Here is a 23,774-nt window from a genome sequence, read left to right on the forward strand (position 1 = left end):
CTTGAAGAATACCTGATCCCCAAACTTTTAGAATTTAAAAAAATAATTGGGGGCAGAAATGTTATTGTGAAAATTCTGTGCCGCTTTAGGCACTTAGTGCAATAACAAAAGATTATATTTTGAAATATGCCAAGTGCCTCCACAACGTGTACTCTGTGCAATTATGTGTATGTGTATTGTCTAGAACAAAATCAACCGATATTACCTTGTTGACTCAAGTATCTACAGCTGATGGTGCATCTTCCGGCATTTTGGAAATCCTCAACTAATAGTGCAGACAGCTGACATAAAAAGAATGATGAATTAACACTCAGAGGCAAGGATAATAGCAAAGCAAGGGGGAGAAGAAAGTTTGAAAAGTTTGCTTGTAAATATAATATGTCTATTAATTTTCCTGGTGCTCTTAACCGAGAAGATTTCAGAGAAATTATCCTCTATGTTAAATATTTCTCAACCTAATAATATTGTTCCTAACAATAAATAATTCATTGGTTAAACAATACTTATGGAACACACAAATTTTAGTAATAATTCAATATTGATGTTAGGTTGCCTTGAATTAGACAATATTCTAATCTGGAAATGTCTTGGTATTTTGAATACGAAAAAAATCCGTTAATTTGTCTACAACGTAAACACATTCAAGATGTTTTTGTTTGGTAAAACAATAGTTGTAGGATACATACATTCAGTTAAAGCACAATGTCCCTTAAGAAACCTCAGAATTGCAGTATAATTTTAAAAAATAAAATTTATAAGGTGAGTAGTATTTAAATCTACTGAGTGTAATTTGTCATTAATAATTTTACTAAAGAATATTCATGTTGGTTTTCTTCTGATTTTATCTGTTTATTATTAGCTATTACATTTAAAATAAAAACCATCATCAGCCCTTAGTCCACAAGAAATAATTATTTTTCTGAAAAATTAGAAAGGATTAATATTTCCATTATTAATATGAGGATACACTGAAATTATAACATTAAATATAATAAAAGCAAAGTTATGTTGATACAGATTTGAAAGCATCTTGATATACGCTTATGTACACTACTTCAAGTTCTATCTCTTTAAACTTGTCTTATTTTTAAAACATAATATTTATGTTTGCCCTCTTTTACACTTAATGTAACCTTTTGCTTTAATGTTTCATATTTTATTCTAATATATATTTTATACTGCTTGCAATTTGTTTTCTATATTCTTTCTTGCACAGAGGAAATATATAATTATTCTTCATTTATATATTGCATAAATTCTTCCAGGTCATTGCGGTTATCTCATATGGCAATGAATATGCTTTATAAATACTAAGTTGAAATCAGTTGCTAAGGGAGAAATTTGGTGACTTAGACCAAATCTAAGCTAGGTAGAGTAAGGCCTTAAAAATATACATAACTATCATGGAGTAGTAATTTAAAGAGAAATAGTAGTAACTTTAGGAGAAAACAGTTTAGAGTAACTTCAGAGATACTGCTACTTACTACTTTCTAGTTGAGCTATAAGCTCTAAGTTGATCGTTAAACTAAACCACACTCGACAAGAAGGAAAAGTAGAGAAATGGTAACTGTAAAACAAATGTACATGTTATGGCTTTTTCTACTGTATTAAGAAATTAGTTTTAATTGCTTATAAAAACTTATCATCTTCTTAGGGTACACAGGAAAATTAACATTACCAAGCGTTATCATTGCTATCTGATATCACAAAACCGCTTTCCACTATAGAAACCTATATCGGCAGAAGAAATATTGTGTGGTAGATATTGCTAGAGGCAGAGCTGACTTAAGCACCTCACCGAGACATGTAGACCACTTCCTCCAAAAACTGATTGCATGAGTGTCATAATACTATGGAGAATATACTATTTTTTCTCATTGTTAAAACAGTCACAATTCTAGAAAATGGCAGTCTTTCAGCAAGAAAGGTAAGAATAAAGCAAAACTCAAAATACCAGCAGTTTTTTGGTACAGTCTAGCCTCATTAAAAATGTATTTAATGAGTCCGGGCTTGGTGGCTCAAGCCTGTCATCCCAGCACTTTGGGAGGCCGAGACGGGCAGATCACGAGGTCGGGAGATGGAGACCATCCTGGTTAACACGGTGAAACCCCGTCTCTACTAAGAAATACAAAAAAACCTAGTCTCTACTAAGAAATACAAAAAAAAAACTAGCCGGGTGAGGTGGCAGGCGCCTGTAGTCCCAGCTACTCGGGAGGCTGAGGCAGGAGAATGGCATGAACCCGGGAGGCGGAGCTTGCAGTGAGTCGAGATCGCACCACTGCACTCCAGCCTGGGCGACAGAGCGAGACTCTGTCTCAAACAAACAAACAAACAAACAAACAAAAAATGTATTTAATGAAGTCTTATAAAAAATTTACAAAGGTATATGCTACATCAAACTTAAAAGAAAAAAATATAAGGCCAAAAACAAAGCGGTGTTTTGTAAATGCTGTAGATGAACTTTTTATTCCTCGTAACCGGCTTCTCCCGTATTATCATCATTCTCACGTTATAGAAAAATGATAGAGGCACAGAAAGAACAATAAATTTTCTACAATAACATATTTTGTAAAAAAATATTTCTTAATTCAGAGCCTCTGCATTTAATAAAATTCCAGACATTATAGCTTATTATATCCTCATGAATAAGGTCGAATTATAATTAATAGAAATTATTCACTATATGCAATTATTACAGGGATTTCACCTTGCAGCTAAGAAAGAAGTTTAAGAAGATTCTATGAACTTTTACTTGTTAAATAACTTGCACTTATGTCACACATGTGACATACAAAGCATCTATGACCACATTAATGAAAGTATTTCTTATTTCTGAGAAGACAAGAAAAGTTATTACACAGTAGTTATTTTTTACTTATTAGAGCTGGCACATTAATTTATGTAGGTCAAACTGACAGCAAGGTTGTCATGTGTATTTTATAGTTATTTAGTTTTTGTATATACTAATATTTATGTAGCATACTTCTCTAAATTATAAAAATGTATAGGAAATGCATTAGGAATAAATAAAGAACAACTCTTTAATGTCAGGGGAAGTAAGTTCTCATGCAGGATTTCACAAAATTTACCATGAGACCTTGGACAATTTGTTTAGTACATATTATGCTTTTACTTAATCCATAGGGAAAATAAACATTTTGGCCTAAATTGTACCAAGATTCAGTTTGCAAATCAAAATATACACGAATTTTGACATATTTTAGTGTATTCTTAATGATTTTTTTATCTAACAATTTTAAACTTCCATTTTCTCACACATACACACACACACACATACACACGGTTTTAGTAAGAAAAATAAATTTGCATTAATTGTATTTTTCATGGAAATACAAGAAAATTTACAAAATTTAACAAATGAAACAAAATTTACAACCTAGTTTATACATTATAAATACCTTGTGGCCAATTTGAGGACTTGTTTTATGCAAATTGTCCCTCCTATGTCATTCAAAGTTTTATATAAGATCCTATTATTCATCGATGAAGCAAAATTTCACTTTGTGAGAAAAATATCCACACAGTGAAAAGACAGTCGCTTTGGAGACAAGCATATACGAGTTTATACCACAGCTATATCACTGGCAATTCTCCAGGCCTGGGCGAGTGCCCTGACACCTCATATTTCAACTATCTTGTTCTTGTTTTTATATTTCCTGAACTTTATACCAACTTTGCAACATTTTTCTGAGGGGAGTGTATGACAACAGCTCAAAAAAAAGTAGCTTTGATGATAACAATTTTCTAAATGTTTGTTTTGAGGGGATAAGAAGCATGGAGAAAAAGTATAACCAATGCATATGTTTTATTTATTCAAATTTTCAAAAGCAGCAGTGTTCTAAAGTATACCATATTTCAAATAGGGTTACTGAGATTAATGAAGTGTACCTAGATGAATGAGAAATTGATATAGGGTATGAAAATGGGAACAAAGATTATAGGTATATTCTTATTATAACATCTAAATCAAATAAATAGCAACTTTTCCCCTTTGTCCCATTCTGTGACCAGTCTCTTATGAACATTTTTCTCAGCAGTGTAGAAATTATACTAAAGTGAAAACTTCTAAGTTTGTAGATAACATAGAATTCTTCCTGGTAATGAAGTATCAAAATAACTAAGATGTAATAAGTATTAGCACTTTACATATACTATCCAAATTGTTCTACAGTATTATTTTTCACTTACCTTACATATTATATTTATATTTATTTACAAATATGTATCACTTATAGTTACATACACACATTTGTAAAATATATAAGCAGATATACTTAAAAGGGTATATTACTTAAAAATATATACACATATAAAATGCTCATAAAATAAAACATGTATGAATATATTTATATTTCCTTATATAGTTATATTTTAATTAGCTATAACTAAATGTATTTATTAAAAATTTAGATATATTAAATCTAATTACAGTTCAAAATAATTAAAATGAAATAAATATAAACACTTTACATAAGATAACACACTTATTATAAAATAGATAAATATTTTAACTACATAAACTGATTTATTCTTTAAAACAACTGTGGATTCCCCTGGGAGGGTTCACAGACTGAGGGAACTCAGGGCAGAAAGCTTGTGACTTTTCCAAGATCACATAATTTGTAGGTAGCAGAGCTGTGATTTCATCTCAGAAATACAGCTTTAGTGTATAATCTCATATTATCCACACTTCTTGTCTTTGAACAATTAATAATTAATAAATTGTGAAACTTAAAGTTGGGGAAAACTAAAATATAAATGTAATAATGCTATTTTTCCATGAGATTTGTGAATGAGGATTTGAAATGATATGGCACTTGATTGCAAATCTGAACTTCTGTTCTATCAGAAGTTTCAGAGATTACACTGAAATTCTCCCAGCTTTGGATTTCTCATGTGAAAACATGCAATCATATAAATATCATGCATATGTTGGACAATTATATGAAAAAATCTAAGTAGCTTGAGCAACTCATGGTTCCTAGTAATTGATAGAAAACAGAATAAGACAGAAAGAAAAACTCTGGTAAAATTTCCTCTTATCAAAAAAGATTTTGACAAAAGTAAAATCCTGATGTTAAAGGCAAATAATTTGAACCCTTTTACAAGCCATAGAACATCCTTATTGGAATACTACTCTGATTAGAAAAACACTTAAAGTTATTTACAATTATGAAAGGTGTATATGTAGCATGATCAATAGACTTTATGTACTCCAATGCGTATTTCATTTGTCCTGTAGCCATTAGTACCCTCTTTCACGTTCAATATTCTCTGAGTGTAAATCATAAGTAATATTTCACCTTGGGTGAAAGTGGCAGAAAGACACTGTAACTGCTTTTTTAGGAGAAGCTAAAAGTATTAAAACTCTTTGTCTAATAAAACTAAGCCTTTTGAAATTATGACTGCCTAGTCTTTAATAAAGTAATGGGGGATGCGGATAGGATTAGCAAGGCATAGTCATCCAACCAAAAGTACATTAAAATTAGAAGCACCCTTTGAAGCATGAAAGAGTTGAATTTGGGGCAAATAAGAAGCAAGGAACAAATAATTTCTCAGAGCTGCCAAATTAGATAATATGAGGATTAAGCACCAAAGTCCATGCATTTTACTCATAGAAGAGGTCCTTAGGCTCTCATTCAGATATTTCTGAACTTTCTAGGAAAATAATGCCAAAAAAATTGTCTACCTAGTTTATTTTGATTGCACAGCATATTTGAGCAATTCATTTAAAACAATATCAAGTTAGCCAAGTTAGCTGCAGTATTGTTAAGAATATATGGAGGTACAAGATACCTATTTAAAGAATGTTCCAAAATTTTGTGTATATATATGAACTATAGCATTTAAACTAACCCTTACAAAATAAACTTTTATATTCTTAATTTTAAATAAAATACCTAAAGTTTAATAAAGTTAAATAATACTGTAATAGTTTTTACTTGGGTGTCAAGCCACTTTCCTGAAGTCAAGATCTATTTTAGGATATGAAATTCTAAGCTTCTACTATCAATGGTTGAGACTAAAGAAGTAAAATTTCCAAAGACCCTAGTACAAATCAATACTAAAAGCACATACAAGGCTATTTATGACAGCTCTGAGGACTCACAGTGGAAATTGTTTGCCCAGGATTTAAGTTCTTTAAGAACAACATTATTATCGTAGTTATTTGAGATAATCTTTGATACTTAATTATATTTCTTTCTACCTTTCTTTAATAATAGTATTTTTCATGCTTAATTTTATCGTGCCTCAAAACATAATCATCAATAATGATCTGTAATGATTGTTTTCTTGAATATCCCTATTATAGCATTGTGCTCATTTTACACAATGATAATAAGCACAATAAAAACTGGTTTCTGATTAAAATTTCAAAGTAATAGAAATAAAAAATAAATGACTTAAGACAACAGAAATTAACATGTAAATTGCCTCTGTAACCCAAAACTCACTTTGAGAATTAATAATATTAAAAATCACTGAAGAACATTTTTCCCTTCTACAGTTCAAAATCTATCGGTAATACCCCAGAAGCAAGCAGCAGACCCAGTGCCCAGACCTTTATTATGTAGCAGCAGCAGGAGTCCAGGATCTTTGTAGAGTTCATTGATTCCAGTGCTGGAGAAAGGAAAGAGAACAGAGAAATGTCAAAAGTGCATAGGGAACTAACCTGAAAATTTTCCCCACAGCAAACTTACAATACCTTGATGAACAAAATCAATAATGATAACACTGAATTATAACCTAAAGAATAAAATGAGCACGCCTGAGTCCCTGATGATGAAAGAAAGAGTGGAAGAAAGAAAAAGACACAACTCTTTAGAGAAGAGACCCAATTAAAATTGTAGAAAGTTTGAGGGATAGAAAGTCACCAATAGAATCCCAAAATGAGAATTATAAACTATATTGTAAAAGAGAAAACTAGTAAATGTACAGTGTATAATTTTAGCAGGTACTGTTTTAAGTAATTGCTCAAGGTCAATACCACCAACAATGCCTGGGTTAACACCATGTAACTCCCTGATTTATGCACGGAGAAGGGCAAACCAGTTTTGGGGTGTCCTTTCCAATCTGATCATTAAAAAGTCAGAGAAACAAAACTTAAAAAACATTCTATACATAAATGACCTGACGGCTAAAAAATGTCAAGATCATAAAATGTAATGAAACATTGAAATTTGTCACAGATTGGAGAAAACTGTATTAGATTCCTGATGCTGCTGTAAAAAAAAAAAAAAAAAAAAAAAAAAAACCACAAATTTAGTAGCTAAACGCAAGTTTAATGTCTTACTCTTCTGTACGTCAGAAGTTTGACATGGTTCTCATGGGCTAAAAGAAGGTATTCGTGGGGCTGTGTTTCTTTATATAGGTTCTGGGATAAAATTCAGTTCCTTGGCTGTTCTAGCGTCCAGTTGATGACTAACTTTTTTTGGTTTGGCCCATTTTCCTTATCCTTCATGCAAACAACTTCACATCTCTGTCACCTATCTTCTTTCTTCACATCTATTTATGACCACACCCAGAAACAATTTTCTGCTTTTAAGGATTTATGCAATAAGAAAGAACCCACCTGGGAAATAAAGAATAATTTGCGTAACTCAGCACCTAAACCTTTAATCACATCTGCAAAGTCTATTTACTAAGTAAAGTAAAATATTCACAGGTATTGGGCATTAAAGCATGACATCTTGGGGAAAAAGACAGGCTGAGCTTAATTCTACCTATCATAACAAGATGAGAAATAAAACAATCCTAGATTGGATTCCAAATCAGAAAATGAATATTAATGGTGAAATCCAAGTAAATTCTGCCGTTCAGTTCATCATACCACATAAGGTTTTGCTGTGTCTCCTACCAAATCTCATCTTGAATTGTAGTTCCCATAATCCCCAGGTGTTGTGGGAGGGTGTTGGTGGGAGGTAATTGAATCATGGGAGTGGTTACCCTCATACTGTTTTCATGATAGTGAATGAGTTCTCCTGAGATTTGATGGTTTTCCCCCTACCCTTGCCTCTTTTGCGCACATTCTTCTCCTTCCTGCTGCCTTGTGAAGAAGGATGTGTTTGCTTTCCCTTCTACCAAGGTTATAAGTTTTCCGATGCATCCCTAGCCATGCCAAACTGTGAGGCAATTAAACCTCTTTCCTTTATAAATTACCCAGGTATGTCCTTTTAGAAGCATAAGAACAGATTAATACACCATACTAATGTTAATCTCTGAATTTTGATAATTTTTCTGTAAGTCTAAAATCTCAAAGTCACAACTTAGACAAGGAAGTGCAGATACTGGTTGCCTGGTGCAAGAAATAGGGAAGAGGTGAGAGAATGAGAATTAACAATTATTGGACGAGATTATTGAGGTTACAAAATGTTTTAAAACACTTTTATGATAAGTATTGAATTGTACACATGACATTAATTTTATGATATGTCTCAAAATTTGCATGTTTTAGAAAGTATAGAGTATGTCTAGTTTATTTTTTACTCTTTTCAAAGCCAATTTTCAAAAGATTAACATATAGACTATTGTTAGTAACATTTTTGCTTGAAAAATTAAATAGAATGCAAAACACTATCTCCCCTTACATCCTTAGGTATACACACTTGTGTGACTTTTAAAGACATGTAGTATATTATTTGGTATTGAAACTCTTCAAAGAAATCAGTCTATTCCATTTGAACAGTACAAATCTCTCTTGTGGGATCTATTGAATTGCCCTAGAGAGTCAAGCAGTGGCTACATAGCATAATTTATGCCCATATTACTATACCTTTAATTAATAAAGAAGTATTATAGAATGATGCAGAAAATCTACCAAAATCATGATCATAAAAATGATAGTACAATACTAAATTTCTTTTAAGACCATCTTCAATAACCTAGAGTTTTATTTAGGGTAATAACTTAAGAAATTATATTTTTAAATATAGTTACTCTAGATGACAATTGACAATTATAATTGAATATAAATTATTTTAAATTTTCACTTAAAATGATCAAAGTGACTGTCTCTCTTTTAGCAGTATTATGTGTTTATGTATTATGTGCTTATGTGTAACGGTACTATGTGTAGGCTGTTCACATAGCCTGGCACATGGCAGTATTATGAGCTTATATGTAGGCTAGTCATGTCTATAATATTTTCCTTATATTTAAAATTATTAATTTGTATTTAAAGATTTTGAGATGTGGAATTTGAATTTCTGTAAGTAAACAAGGTAAAATTCATTAGCAATTTGGTGAAATATTTCCTAAATTATATCAACTGCAAATATGTGGCTTCTTTCTTAGTGCTCTATAACTTTTTATTTTAAATTGAAAAAGAAATTTCTTTTAAAAGCAATTCAAGTGATACTTTTTCAATGTCAAAACAAAAAAAAATGTTACTACTAAGTAGAGATTTCTACCAGGATAGTGGTGATAGGGTTTATGGATTTTTAGTATGGTGACTTCTTCCTTTATATTTGAGTCGATGAGAGACATATAAAAAGTGTTTTACCATGAGTGTCTTGAGTGTCACCAATTAAGATAAAATTCTAGGCTTACCACCCCGTCAGTCATTAGTTATTGATATCATTTAGGACATTTAATCTTTCTTTAACTCAGGTTTTTCATTTATACAAAATATAGTGATCTAAAATGATATAATGAAAAAAGAATTAATCTCAAATAGTAGTTTTAAACTATTAAGAACAAATCTTACTATTTATCTCTAAAATAAGCCACTTGTTTCTTCAAAGATCTGTAACAAAAATTTAACTAAAATTTTCCAGCACTCATTTGATATGAAAATAATAATTTTATTGACTTGTCTATATTGTAAGAACTTTGTGCATAATCAGATATATTTCTTAGAATCTTCCAAAATAGGGTTGCATTTTCAGATTCACACCTGTTAAGTTATAGTTAATCTGTCTAGCAAGTGCTGATAAATAAAATGCTCAAACTGAAATTATTATATGATTTGTTATGTTTTATTAGGCAACAGTCAGATGCAAACTCCAATTAAGTGTTGCTTATTCAATTTTAAAAATAAATTTTGTCTAAAGATGAAAGACGAGCCATAGGAGAGGTCATAATAGCTATTTTACCACAATACTCAAATATTTGGAAAACAGAGAAAAATTGTTCAGTTCTGGAACTGTATAAACTTAATCATTTATTTTAAGATGTATTTCTCCTAGCTTTATAACATTATAGTATTATTGACTACTTGCTTGAAATATTGTCATTGGGAATATGAAAGAATGTTTCAAGTCTTTGTAAATACCTCTTTTCACACTTGATGAGACAACTGTTTTGGTGGCCTTCAGTTAAATGACCTCTAAGAATACAAAATGGGGGAAAAATGCTTATCTTGCAACTATAAAAATGAGATTTTAGCATTTATTTCCTAAAATGAAGAAGGGTTGAATGTCACCACATTTGCAACTTAGACTTGTATTAATTTTATATTCAAGTGTGGACGTTTTATTATACTAAACCATATTAAATAAAATATTACAAAATATGTTAACCTATGCCTGGGGAAATATATTTCATAAAATATAGAAATAGTTCAAATAAGTATGTTCATATATTCCAATTAAAGCACTCAAGAATGGACACTCTAATCATTCTAAGGTCTATATTTCTTACTCATGCTATTTACAGAATGTATAATGCCTTATATATTATATTAAAGTCCCAAAGCAAACATTTTTATTCTGTAAATAATTCAAAGGAGTTTAACTGTCTTTAAACAAAGAAAATTCATTGTCTTCTGTTTTTAATAAAATTAAAATTATCTTAAAATAAGAAAAAAATATAAAGTTAGCTAAATTATTATTTTTGTTAAAATATTTCCTTTTGGAATTTTGTCTATACCTACTCTTCACTTAACATAATCCAAAAGATATGATTAAAACATATTACACCTATGCCAAAAAATGTTCATGGTCCGCCGTTTTATGCCACTTGCATCCTAAATATTTTGCCTGCCATAATCTTTTGAATGCTATTTGTAAGACATGAGACCTTATGAATCAAGGATTAAAAATGTTATAAGTCACAGATCAGTCAGCTTCATGAGCATCAGCATCTGTGTTGCTTTCCCTAGATTCCAAGTCCCAAGGAAACAACACAATATGGGCCCAGATTCATTGCACTTGCAGTAAGTTAACTTATAAGAAAGGAAATCTGAATCTCCTATATTGGGTGACAAGCATGACTGTCCCTTTTTTCAAGAAGAATACATTATCTTTACAATACTACATAGTCAGCATGACTGGACTTGGTTTTAGAGAGAGACACTATTAATCTTCTAAGAGGTATGCTATAAAAACATTAGTAAAAAGATTGTCCACTGCTAAGGACATCAAGTTACTTGCTTGAAAGATACACAAACACAAGAAATCCAAAGAGATTCCTACCTTGTTTCAATAACTTTTTGGCTTATGCATCTTTTTCATGAATATACCACTCTACAATCTACTCGAATTAATCTAACTTAAAAAGACTGGGACCATATCTACTTAATTTGTGCCATACAGTGTTCAACTAAAACAACTTTCAATAGGATTCTATACAGGAAGATGAAACCAACCTACAATATTGTCCTCAGCAATGCCTCACCCCTGAGTTCCACATCTAACCAGATCCAAGAAAAAAAAAAAAAAATCCATAAACTATTTCACAGATTTCAATTTGGTGAGAACAAAAAGTAGGGAAATTATGTAATGCATAACAACCCTGACCAGAGAGTTGAGACTGATTTAAATCACTTTGGGGACTGAAGAGGTGTTACTGATCACTTCAGCTAACATCAGGAAGAATCTTTCTACTGTCTTTTCTTTTTTTTTTTTTTTTTTGAGACGGAGTCTCACGCTGTTGCCCAGGCTGGAGCGCAGTGGCGCGATCTCGGCTCACTGCAAGCTCCGCCTCCTGGGTTCACGCCATTCTCCTGCCTCAGCCTCCTGAGTAGCTAGGACTACAGGCGCCCGCCACCGCGCCCGGCTAATTTTTTGTATTTTTAGTAGAGACGGGGTTTCACTGTGGTGTCGATCTCCTGACCTTGTGATCCACCCGCCTCGGCCTCCCAAAGTGCTGGGATTACAGGCTTGAGCCACTGCGCCCGGCCTCTACTGTCTTTTCTAATTTGATGACTCCCATTGTAGAGATAATGTCCCAAATGGTAAGCATAAGTAATCAGTCACTTATCCCACAAGAAAGCTCCCACAAAGACCATTAGAAGCCTCATTTTGGGGAGGAATATGTAGTCATCTGAGGGATACATGATCTACTGCTTGTGCTTCTTTAAACTCCTATAGCAACCTCTTTGGTTTAAGGCTGTGTTTCCAGGAAAGAGACAGCAAATGCTTTACTTTTACATAAGATGTTCAGTCCTAGGGCACATATGGTGACCTTGGAAATATTATGTTGAGCACAACTGTTGAGGCTTCCCAGGTGAGACCTATATCAGTTAATGATTCCAATGTGGTTTTCCAGATAGCTAGCTGGTCTTTAAATTCCTAGTTCAGTTTAAAGTATTGAATATCATCATAGTTCAATTAGAAGACAACTATCCAAGCCATCCTTTCTGTTTACTCCATCACCCAGGTTGCATTCATCTGCTACACAGAATAATTGAGAAATGGCTATGGAATTGCATTTGCAAAAGTCATCCATAATTGCTGCCAGGTGTTTCGTGTGAGAGGGACAATATCAGGGTCCTCCTGATGTTTCCAGAAGACTTCTTGGTAATATTGACGGATGTGTTGATTCAATTATGATCAGAATCATTTGGCAGGGAGATGCAGACCCAAAAGTCAGGTTAAATTAAGGTTTGTTTATTATTATTATTATTATTATTATTATTATTATTATTTGAGATGGAGTCTTGCTCTGTTGTCCAGGGTGCAGTGCAATGTTGTGGTCTCAGCTCACTGCAACCTCCGCCTCCCAGGTCCAAGTGATTCTCCTACCTCAGCCTCCCAAGTAGCTGAGACTAGAGGTGTGTGCCACCACACCCGGCTAATTTTTGTATTTTTAGTAGAGAAGGGGTTTCGCCAATTGGCGAGGCTGGTCTCAGACTCCTGACCTTCTGATCCACCTGCCTCAGACTCCCAAAGTTCTGGGATTACAGGTATGAGCTAACGCGCCCAGCCAAATTAAGGTGTTTATACTAGTTTAGAGGAGCCACATCAGATTCTTTCTCTTTGAGAGAAAAGATTAAGGGGGCAGGTCTGGAAGACAAATTCATTAATGTCTCTGTTTCTCCTGTATTTCTCAAGGTCTAAGGAGTTTCCTACACAGGTGCGTAAGGTTGTTGCTCTCTTTCCACTATGACAGAAATTATGTGTTCTATTCAAGTAACTATAACTTAATTTTTTCTCTAAATATCACATAATCACACCTAGACTTGTCATTTGGAGGGGCTGGGTACAAGAAGTACAAACATAGTTGTATAAAACTTACAGAAATCCATTATTACCACAATCATTTCCCTCTTGAGCCAGTTTTGGTGGACTTAGAAAACACAATACACAACCAAGTACTCAATCATTCTTTTTCTTTTTTTTTTTTTTAATTTACTTATTATTATTATACTTTAAGTTGTAGGGTACATGTGCATAACGTGCAGGTTTCTTACATATGTATACTTGTGTCATGTTGGTGTGCAGCACCCATCAACTCGTCATTTACATAAGGTATAACTCCCAATGCAATCCCTCCCCCTCCCCCTTCCCCCTCCCCATGATAGGCCCCAGAGTGTGATGTTCCCCTTCCTGAGTCCAAGTGATCTCATTGTTCAGTTCCCACCTATGAGTGAGAACATGCGGTGTTTGGTTTTCTGTTCTTGTGATAGTTTGCTAAGAATGATGGTTTCCAGCTGCATCCATGTCCCTACAAAGGACACAAACTCATCCTTTTTGATGGCTGCATAGTATTCCATGGTGTATATGTGCCACATATTCTTAATCCAATCTGTCACTGATGGACATTTGGGTTGATTCTAAGTCTTTGCTATTGTGAATAGTGTTGCAATAAACATACGTGTGCATGTGTCTTTATAGCAGCATAATTTATAATCCTTTGGGTATATACCCAGTAATGGGATATCTGGGTCATATGGTACATCTAGTTCTAGATCTTTGAGGAATCGCCATACTATTTTCCATAATGGTTGAACTAGTTTACAATCCCACCAACAGTGTAAAAGTGTTCCTATTTCTCCACATCCTCTCCAGCACCTGTTGTTTCCTGACTTTTTAATGATCGCCATTCTAACTGGTGTGAGATGGTATCTCATTGTGGTTTTGATTTGCATTTCTGTGATGGCCAGTGATTATGAGCATTTTTTCATGTGTCTGTTGGCTGTATGAATGTCTTCTTTTGAGAAATGTCTGTTCAAATCCTTTGCCCACTTTTTGATGGGGTTGTTTGTTTCTTTCTTGTAAATTTGTTTGAGTTCTTTGTAGGTTCTGGATATTAGCCCTTTGTCAGATGAGTAGATTGCAAAAATTTTCTCCCATTCTGTAGGTTGCCTGTTCACTCTGATGGTAGTTTCTTTTGCTGTGCAGAAGCTCTTTAGCTTAATGAGATCCCATTTGTCAATTTTGGCTTTTGCTGCCGTTGCTTTTGATGTTTTAGACATGAAGTCTTTGCCCATGCCTATGTCCTGAATGGTACTACCTCGGTTTTCCTCTAGGATTTTTATGGTATTAGGTCTAACATTTAAGTCTCTAATCCATCTTGAATTAATTTTCATATAAGGAGTAAGGAAAGGATCCAGTTTCAGCTTTCTACTTATGGCTAGCCAATTTTCCCAGCACCATTTATTAAATAGGGAATCCTTTCCCCATTTCTTGTTTCTCTCAGGTTTGTCAAAGACCAGATGGCTGTAGATGTGTGGTATTATTTCTGAGGACTCTGTTCTGTTCCATTGGTCTATATCTCTGTTTTGGTACCAGTACCATGCTGTTTTGGTTACTGTAGCCTTGTAGTATAGTTTGAAGTCAGGTAGCGTGATGCCTCCAGCTTTGTTCTTTTGACTTAGGATTGTCTTGGAGATGCGGGCTCTTTTTTGGTTCCATATGAACTTTAAAGCAGTTTTTTCCAATTCTGTGAAGAAACTCATTGGTAGCTTGATGGGGATGGCATTGAATCTATAAATTACCTTGGGCAGTATGGCCATTTTCACGATATTGATTCTTCCTATCCATGAGCATGGTGTGTTCTTCCATTTGTTTGTGTCCTCTTTTATTTCACTGAGCAGTGGTTTGTAGTTCTCCTTGAAGAGGTCCTTTACATCCCTTGTAAGTTGGATTCCTAGGTATTTGATTCTCTTTGAAGCAATTGTGAATGGAAGTTCATTCCTGATTTGGCTCTCTGTTTGTCTGTTACTGGTGTATAAGAATGCTTGTGATTTTTGCACATTAATTTTGTATCCTGAGACTTTGCTGAAGTTGCTTATCAGCTTAAGGAGATTTTGGGCTGAGACAATGGGGTTTTCTAAATATACAATCATGTCATCTGCAAACAGGGACAATTTGACTTCTTCTTTTCCTAACTGAATACCCTTGATTTCTTTCTCTTGCCTAATCGCCCTAGCCAGAACTTCCAACACTATGTTGAATAGGGGTGGTGAGAGAGGGCATCCCTGTCTTGTGCCAGTTTTCAAAGGGAATTTTTCCAGTTTTTGCCCATTCAGTATGATATTGGCTGTGGGTTTGTCATAAATAGCTCTTATTGTTTTGAGGTATGTTCCATCAATACTGAATTTCTTGAGCGTTTTTAGCATGAAGGGCTGTTGAATTTTGTCAAAAGCCTTTTCTGCATCAATTGAGATAATCATGTGGTTCTTGTCTTTGGTTCTGTTTATATGCTGGATTATGTTTATTGATTTGCGAATGTTGAACCAGCCTTGCATCCCAGGGATGAAGCCCACTTGATCATGGTGGATAAGCTTTTTGATGTGTTGCTGAATCCGGTTTGCCAGTATTTTATTGAGGATTTTTGCATCGATGTTCATCAGGGATATTGGTCTAAAATTCTTTTTTTGTTGTGTCTCTGCCAGGCTTTGGTATCAGGATGATGTTGGCCTCATAAAATGAGTTAGGGAGGATTCCCTCTTTTACTATTGATTGGAATAGTTTCAGAAGAAATGGTACCAACTCCTCCTTGTACCTCTGGTAGAATTCAGCTGTGAATCCATCTGGTCCTGGACTTTTTTTGGATGGTAGGCTATTAATTATTGCCTCAATTTCAGAGCCTGCTATTGGTCTATTCAGGGATTCAACTTCTTCCTGGTTTAGTCTTGGAAGAGTGTAAGTGTCCAGGAAATTATCCATTTCTTCTAGATTTTCCAGTTTATTTGCATAGAGGTGTTTATAGTATTCTCTGATGGTAGTTTGTATTTCTGTGGGGTCGGTGGTGATATCCCCTTTATCATTTTTAATTGCGTCGATTTGATTCTTCTCTCTTTTCTTCTTTATTAGTCTTGCTAGTGGTCTATCAATTTTGTTGATCTTTTCAAAAAACCAATTCTTGGATTCATTGATTTTTTGGAGGGCTCTTGTGTCTCTATCTCCTTCAGTTCTGCTCTGATCTTAGTTATTTCTTGCCTTCTGCTAGCTTTCGAATGTGTTTGCTCTTGCTTCTCTAGTTCTTTTAATTGCGATGTTAGAGTGTCAATTTTAGATCTTTCCTGCTTTCTCTTGTGGGCATTTAGTGCTATAAATTTCCCTCTACACACTGCTTTAAATGTGTCCCAGAGATTCTGGTATGTTGTATCTTTGTTCTCATTGGTTTCAAAGAACATCTTTATCTCTGCCTTCATTTCGTTATGTACCCAGTAGTCATTCAGGAGCAGGTTGTACAGTTTCCATGGAGTTGAGCGGTTTTGATTGAGTTTCTTAGTCCTGAGTTCTAGTTTGATTGCACTGTGGTCTGAGAGACAGTTTGTTACAACTTCTGTTCTTGTACATTTGCTGAGGAGTGCTTTACTTCCAATTATGTGGTCAATTTTGGAGTAAGTATGATGTGGTGCTGAGAAGAATGTATATTCTGTTGATTTGGGGTGGAGAGTTCTATAGATGTCTATTAGGTCTGCTTGCTGCAGAGATGAGTTCAATTCCTGGATATCCTTGTTAACTTTCTGTCTCATTGATCTGTCTAATGTTGACAGTGGAATGTTGAAGTCTCCCATTATTATTGTATGGGAGTCTAAGTCTCTTTGTAAGTCTCTAAGGACTTGCTTGATGAATCTGGGTGCTCCTGTATTGGGTGCATATATATTTAGGATAGTTATCTCTTCCTGTTGAATTGATCCCTTTACCATTATGTAATGGACTTGTCTCTTTTGATCTTTGATGGTTTAAAGTCTGTTTTATCAGAGACTAGGATTGCAACCCCCACTTTTTTTGTTCTCCATTTGCTTGGTAAATCTTCCTCCATCCCTTTATTTTGAGCCTATGTATGTCTCTGCTTGTGAGATGGGTCTCCTGAATACAGCAGACTGATGGGTCTTGACTCTTGATCCAGTTTGCCAGTCTGTGTCTTTTAATTGGAGCATTTAGTCCATTTACATTTAAGGTTAAGATTGTTATGTGTGAACTTGATCCTGCCATTATGATATTAACTGGTTATTTTGCTTGTTAGTTGATGCAGTTTCTTCCTAGCCTCGATGGTCTTTACATTTTGGCATGTTTTTGCAATGGCTGGTACCGGTTGTTCCTTTCCATGTTGAGTGCTTCCTTCAGGGTTTCTTGTAAGGCAGGCCTAGTGGTGACAAAATCTCTAAGCATTTGCTTATCTGTAAAGGATTTTATTTCTCCTTCACTTATGAAACTTAGTTTGGCTGGATATGAAATTCTGGGTTTAAAATTCTTTTCTTTAAGAATGTTGAATATTGGCCCCCACTCTCTTCTGGCTTGGAGAGTTTCTGCCGAGAGATCTGCTGTTAGTCTGATGGGCTTCCCTTTGTGGGTAACCCGACCTTTCTCTCTGGCTGCCCTTAAGATGTTTTCCTTCATTTCAACTTTGGTGAATCTGGCAATTATGTGTCTTGGAGTTGCTCTTCTCGAGCAGTATCTTTGTGGCGTTCTCTGTATTTTCTGGATTTGAATGTTGGCCTGCCCTACTAGGTTGGGGAAGTTCTCCTGGATGATATCCTGAAGAGTGTTTTCAAACTTGGTTCGATTTTCCCCCTCACTTTCAGGCACCCCAATCAGACGTAGATTTGGTCTTTTTACATAATCCCGTACTTCTTGCAGGCTTTGTTCATTTCTTTTTCTTCTTTTTTCTTTTGGTTTCTCTTCTCACTTCATTTAGTTCATTTGATCCTCAATCGCGGATACTCTTTCTTCCAGTTGATCGAGTCGGTTACTGAAGCTTGTGCATTTGTCACCAATTTCTCGTGTCATGGTTTTCATCTCTTTCATTTCGTTTATGACCTTCTCTGCATTAATTACTCTAGCCATCAACTCTTCCACTTTTTTTTCAAGATATTTAGTTTCTTTGCGCTGGATACGTAATTCCTCCTTTAGCTCTGAGAAATTTGATGGACTGAAGCCTTCTTCTCTCATCTCGTCAAAGTCATTCTCCATCCAGCTTTGATCCATTGCTGGCGATGAGCTGCGCTCCTTGCCGGGGGAGATGTGCTCTTATTTTTTTGAATTTCCAGCTTTTCTGCCCTGCTTTTTCCCCATCTCTGTGGTTTTATCTGCCTCTGGTCTTTGATGATGGTGATGTACTGACGGGGTTTTGGTGTAGGTGTCCTTCCTGTTTGATAGTTTTCCTTCTAACAGTCAGGACCCTCAGCTGTAGGTCTGTTGGAGATTGCTTGAGGTCCACTCCAGACCCTGTTTGCCTGGGTGTCAACAGCAGAGGATGCAGAAGATAGAATATTTCTGAACAGCAAGTGTACCTGTCTGATTCTTGCTTTGGAAGCTTCCTCTCAGGGGTGTAGTCCACCCTGTGAGGTGTGGGGTGTCAGACTGCCCCTAGTGGGGGATGTCTCCCAGTTAGGCTACTCAGGGGTCAGGGACCCACTTGAGCAGGGAGTCTGTCCCTTCTCAGATCTCAACCTCCATGTTGGGAGATCCACTGCTCTCTTCAAAGCTGTCAGACAGAGTCGTTTGCATCTGCAGAGGTTTCTGCTCCATTTGTTATTGTTTACTGTGCCCTGTCCCCAGAGGTGGAGTCTACAGAGACAGGCAGGTTTCCTTGAGCTGCTGTGAGCTCCACCCACTTCGAGCTTCCCAGCAGCTTTGTTTACCTACTTAAGCCTCAGTAATGGCGGGCGCCTCTCCCCCAGCCTCGCTGCTGCCTTGTTGGTAGATCACAGACTGCTGTGCTAGCAATGAGGGAGGCTCTGTGGGTGTGGGACCCTCCCAGCCAGGTGTGGGATATGATCTCCTGGTGTGCCTGTTTGCTTAAAGCGCAGTATTGGGGTGGGAGTTACCCGATTTTCCAGGTGTTGTGTGTCTCAGTTCCCCTGGCTAGGAAAAGGGATTCCCTTCCCCCTTGTGCTTCCCAGGTGAGGCAATGCCTCGCCCTGCTTCAGCTCTCGCTGGTCAGGCTGCAGCAGCTGACCAGCACCGATCGTCCGGCACTCCCCAGTGAGATGATCCCAGTACCTCAGTTGAAAATGCAGAAATCACCGGTCTTCTGTGTCGCTCGTGCTGGGAGTTGGAGACTGGAGCTGTTCCTATTCGGCCATCTTGCTCCGCCCCCTCAATCATTATTTTTCATAACTGAGATCATGTTAGTCAAACTAGTGAATGCAGATGCTTCAATCAAATTTAAATTTAATCTCTTAGATCCCTTTTTCACTGGGATGTCACTTTTGGAGCTGCACCAACCAGATGGTCTTGGTGTAGTGATAAGTGAAAAAAAAAAAAAAGTATGTCGAGGAATGATAAAGATTAAATCCTGAATATTCAAAAACATTTTAATAAAACTCCCTAGTTTAAAAAAAAATTGTTTTTCAGGAAGTGGTTAAGAAGATTTTTTTGCTTGTGCCAACTATATGCATACAGCAAATCGGCTTATTAAGATGTTTGGCCCTCGAGGAAGTAAGAGAGACAGGGTTAGAATTTTTTTTTTAATTGACATTGGGGTAGGTTCAAAAAACAGAATGATGGTAGTGTTGCAAATGTTTGTTCCCCCGTGCTGCAAAGAAATAGCACTTGAACATAAATTCAATTTTCTTAGCAAGGTCATTTTTTTTACTTTCTGCAGAAAGGGTACACTCACCAGCAGTTTTACCATGAGAGTACACTGAACAAAGGAGACAGGGTTGTTTATAACCTGAAGCGTCCACTCTGCTGCTGTGTCCGTCTTCCATTGGCTGGAACTGGAACGGGACCTCACATTCTGTATTTGTCCGGATTGGCTAGCAACTTAAAACTTTTCAAAAGAGGCAAAGATGGAGGAGAACAAAGGAAGGAGGAAGTAACCTGTGGAATGCTGAGAAAGGTAAAAACACCTCCAAATAAGGAAGAGGAACAGACTATGACCTAATGCTTGTTTGGACCAGTATAAGCATGCCAGGGCAAATATTTAGGCTAAATTGTAGGAGCTAAGAACACAAAGTATATTGATTTCTTTATTATGGCTAACAGATATTTAAGAGTGGTAGCACAGGTCTTTCAATACATTTTGCTTTTAAGAGAAGTTACTATTTGTTTTTAATTAGTCGGGGAGGAAAGTCTCTTTGAAGAGGAACCTCTACTTCACTTTTTACAGTATGCATTGTGGATGTCCATCAATATACCTTGAATATCAGCTCATTTTTGAGTGACATATATATAGAAATGTGTCCTTATAGCATATATGTTATATATACATATATAGTCTGATATACAGGTTATATTGTTATATATGTGTGTATATATGTTATATATGTCTCATGTATATAACCTATGTATCAGACTATATATGTATATTGGACATAACATGTATATATGTCCATAAAAATAACACATATAAAAACAGATTATATATATCAGACTATGAGTATAACATATATATAAAAACAGATTATATAGCTATAAAACAGACTATAAACTTTCTGGAACTTTGAAAATATGACATGTAAGTTTCAAAGAAGACAATTATGTGGCTGGAGTTAGCTGATAAGACTAGAGCAGTACAATTCTAACCGAAAAATTTGTCAACAGTTTTGAAGCACCGCTGATAGTCCCATGAGGATGTCAAGAAAGTCAATTTACCAAGAGCATGTAGAGGCAAAGTCCTGCACAATGTGCTTTTCTTTTTATGAGGAAAAAAATGGCATTAGGTTAAAGTTGGACATGCAGCAGTAGCCTTTATATTACAAACATATAGTCTTATTATTTGTGATTAGCCTATAGAGTGGATGTGTTACAATGAATGAATGTTATAGGATGGTTGATCTGGGCCCCAGAGATGGTTATCTGAGCTCAATCAGCATTTTGATTACACTTGGTATCAGCAATTCCTGACTCTGAAGCTCTTCATAAATGACCTAGATACTTTGGCCAATAGCAGAAATTTATTTCCACTGTCCACAGACATTAAAAGGGTTATCTTCAATCTGCTAGTGTGCTATTTTCCAAATGGCAAACTAAATAGCTGTCATTAAGAGTAGTTTAGTAATTTGTAAAGTACAGCAAGGGAGGAAAAATAGTTCCAGAATTGTGGTATGAAAAGTTCTCTCCCCAGTAAATAACTGTAAGAAATTTTAAAAAATAAAAATACAGTTTCCAGAAATTGTTCTAAGTGCATACAAAAGGTGAATAAACACTTGTTCAAGAAAATGTACTAAATCTTTATAAGAAAAACAAGAATGTGTGGACTTGAACCATGAACCAATCTTTCCTGCCTCAGTTCAGCATAATGAAAGCTCCACTCTGAAGGGGTGAGCCAAAAAGATAGAGATTATTCTTTCCCAGCTTGCAGCCAAGGGAAACAGTACTACTTCAGAAGAATCATGCCACTGTCATTTCTCATTCTGCCAAGCAGTGTGTGGCAGAGGCTATATTTCAAATGAGGATATATTAGAGGGAAAGGGCTTACTTTCTCCACCCCATTTTGAGGGTAGGATCTCAAGTCAGGCATGGAAAGCTGAGAATAATAAAGCCCCTCAACCAACTTGCTCAAAAGGCAGAGGGGTTCCATACTAAAAGAGTCAAGCTGAGAAGACATTGAGATCCCAAAAAAGTGCTCTGTTCATGAAGCTAGTGTGTCACTCTAAAATAATTGGGCCACTCTCCCTACTCCAAGCAATAGAGAAGGCATGCAGAGATTTTTCATAGAGGGTGAAACAGGTCATAACACAGGGTAGTTCCAAAGCATTCTCCAGGAAAATTGACTTCATTTAGACCACAATGTAGGGAACTTAAAGGCATTTGCAAAACAGAGATTTTGGTGGTAAGCAATAGAGGGGAGTTTAGATATCTCATGATAACAATGGGACAAACTATAGGTTATCAGGTTACAACACACACACACACACACACACACACACACACACACACACACACACACCAGGAAAAGGAAGGTAAAAAGACCATTCATGTGGTAAAAACAAACCTAAAAAACTAGCCTCAAAAAACTACTGTTTCAAAGAGACTGTGAAGTAATTTATGCCACAGGGAATTGCTGAAATCAATAGAGCAATCAGTGGGCAATTCATGATGTCTACCAGATAGGGTATATGCCAACAGAGGTAGATAGGTTAACAGAAATATCAGGGAAAGATTATCTATGAAAGCCCTGTAGAATCATTATTATACCAGGGTGATTATCTTCATACACAAAGATAATCTCCTTATACCTTGGAGAAGTGACAACGGTGACTTTACACTGTATAGAAAATACACTTTACTGTAGGTTGCAGTGAGCCTAGATTGAGCCACTGCATTCCAGCCTGGACATAGAGGGAGACTCCATTTCAAAAAAAAAAAAAAAAAAGATACAGAAAAGAAAATACACTTTACTAAAATAGTCTTGCCCAAGTTACTAAACAAATAAACACACAATGAAATTAAAATAGTCTTGCCTAAGTTACTAAACAAATAAACACATAATGAAATAAAAACAAATATAATACCTGAAGAAAAAGAAAAGGGAAATCAATATCTAGAATTGATAAAATAAATTATCCAAAATGTCCAACTTCAAGCAAAAAATTTTGAGGTACCTAAACAGAAAACTGTGACCCCCAGAAATGGGAGATGGAGAGCAGTAGTGTTAAAAACTGGATGTGAGATGGCTCAAATGTCAGCCTTAGTAGACAAAGTATTCAAAGTTAACTATTATAATTATATTTGAAAGCCTAAGGAAAACCATGCTTAAAGATGTAAAAACAAGATAAAATATAATTACCTCATCAAATATAGAATATCACTAGAGATATAGAAAATATAAATAATCAAATTAAGATTCTGGAGTTGAAAAGTACAATATTTGAAATAGAAAATTTACCAAAGGGGCTCACAAGTAGATATGAATTGGCAGAGGAAAATGTCAGCAGGCTTGAAGACAAATCTGTAGAAATTATGCGCTCTAAAAAACAAAGAATAAACAAATATATAAATAGAACCTCAGAAATACATGGGACACTATTAAGCACAACAATATATATGTAAAGGGAATATCAAAAGAAAGAAAACAAGAGAGAAAGAAAGTAGCAGATAAATATTTCAAGTAATTACTTAACAATTTTATAAAAGACATTAATCCTTACACCAACAAGCTCAATGAACTCTAAGTAGAATAAGTGC

The 23,774-nt window shown here is 35.3% G+C and overlaps 1 long non-coding RNA gene across 1 annotated transcript; it reads right to left on the bottom strand.

The window, feature by feature from the left end:
* Positions 1-205: 205 nt before the first annotated feature.
* Positions 206-23,551, bottom strand: LOC105464726 (uncharacterized). Its single transcript, XR_976956.2, has 3 exons — positions 23,476-23,551; positions 6,584-6,642; positions 206-281 (listed from the first exon to the last, which is right to left on the bottom strand). It is a non-coding gene; the product is annotated as an uncharacterized lncRNA (long non-coding RNA).
* Between the last annotated feature and the right edge of the window lie 223 nt (positions 23,552-23,774).

The sequence above is a fragment of the Macaca nemestrina genome, chromosome 16 (assembly GCF_043159975.1).
Source record: "Macaca nemestrina isolate mMacNem1 chromosome 16, mMacNem.hap1, whole genome shotgun sequence".
NCBI classification, from domain to species: Eukaryota; Metazoa; Chordata; class Mammalia; order Primates; family Cercopithecidae; genus Macaca; species Macaca nemestrina.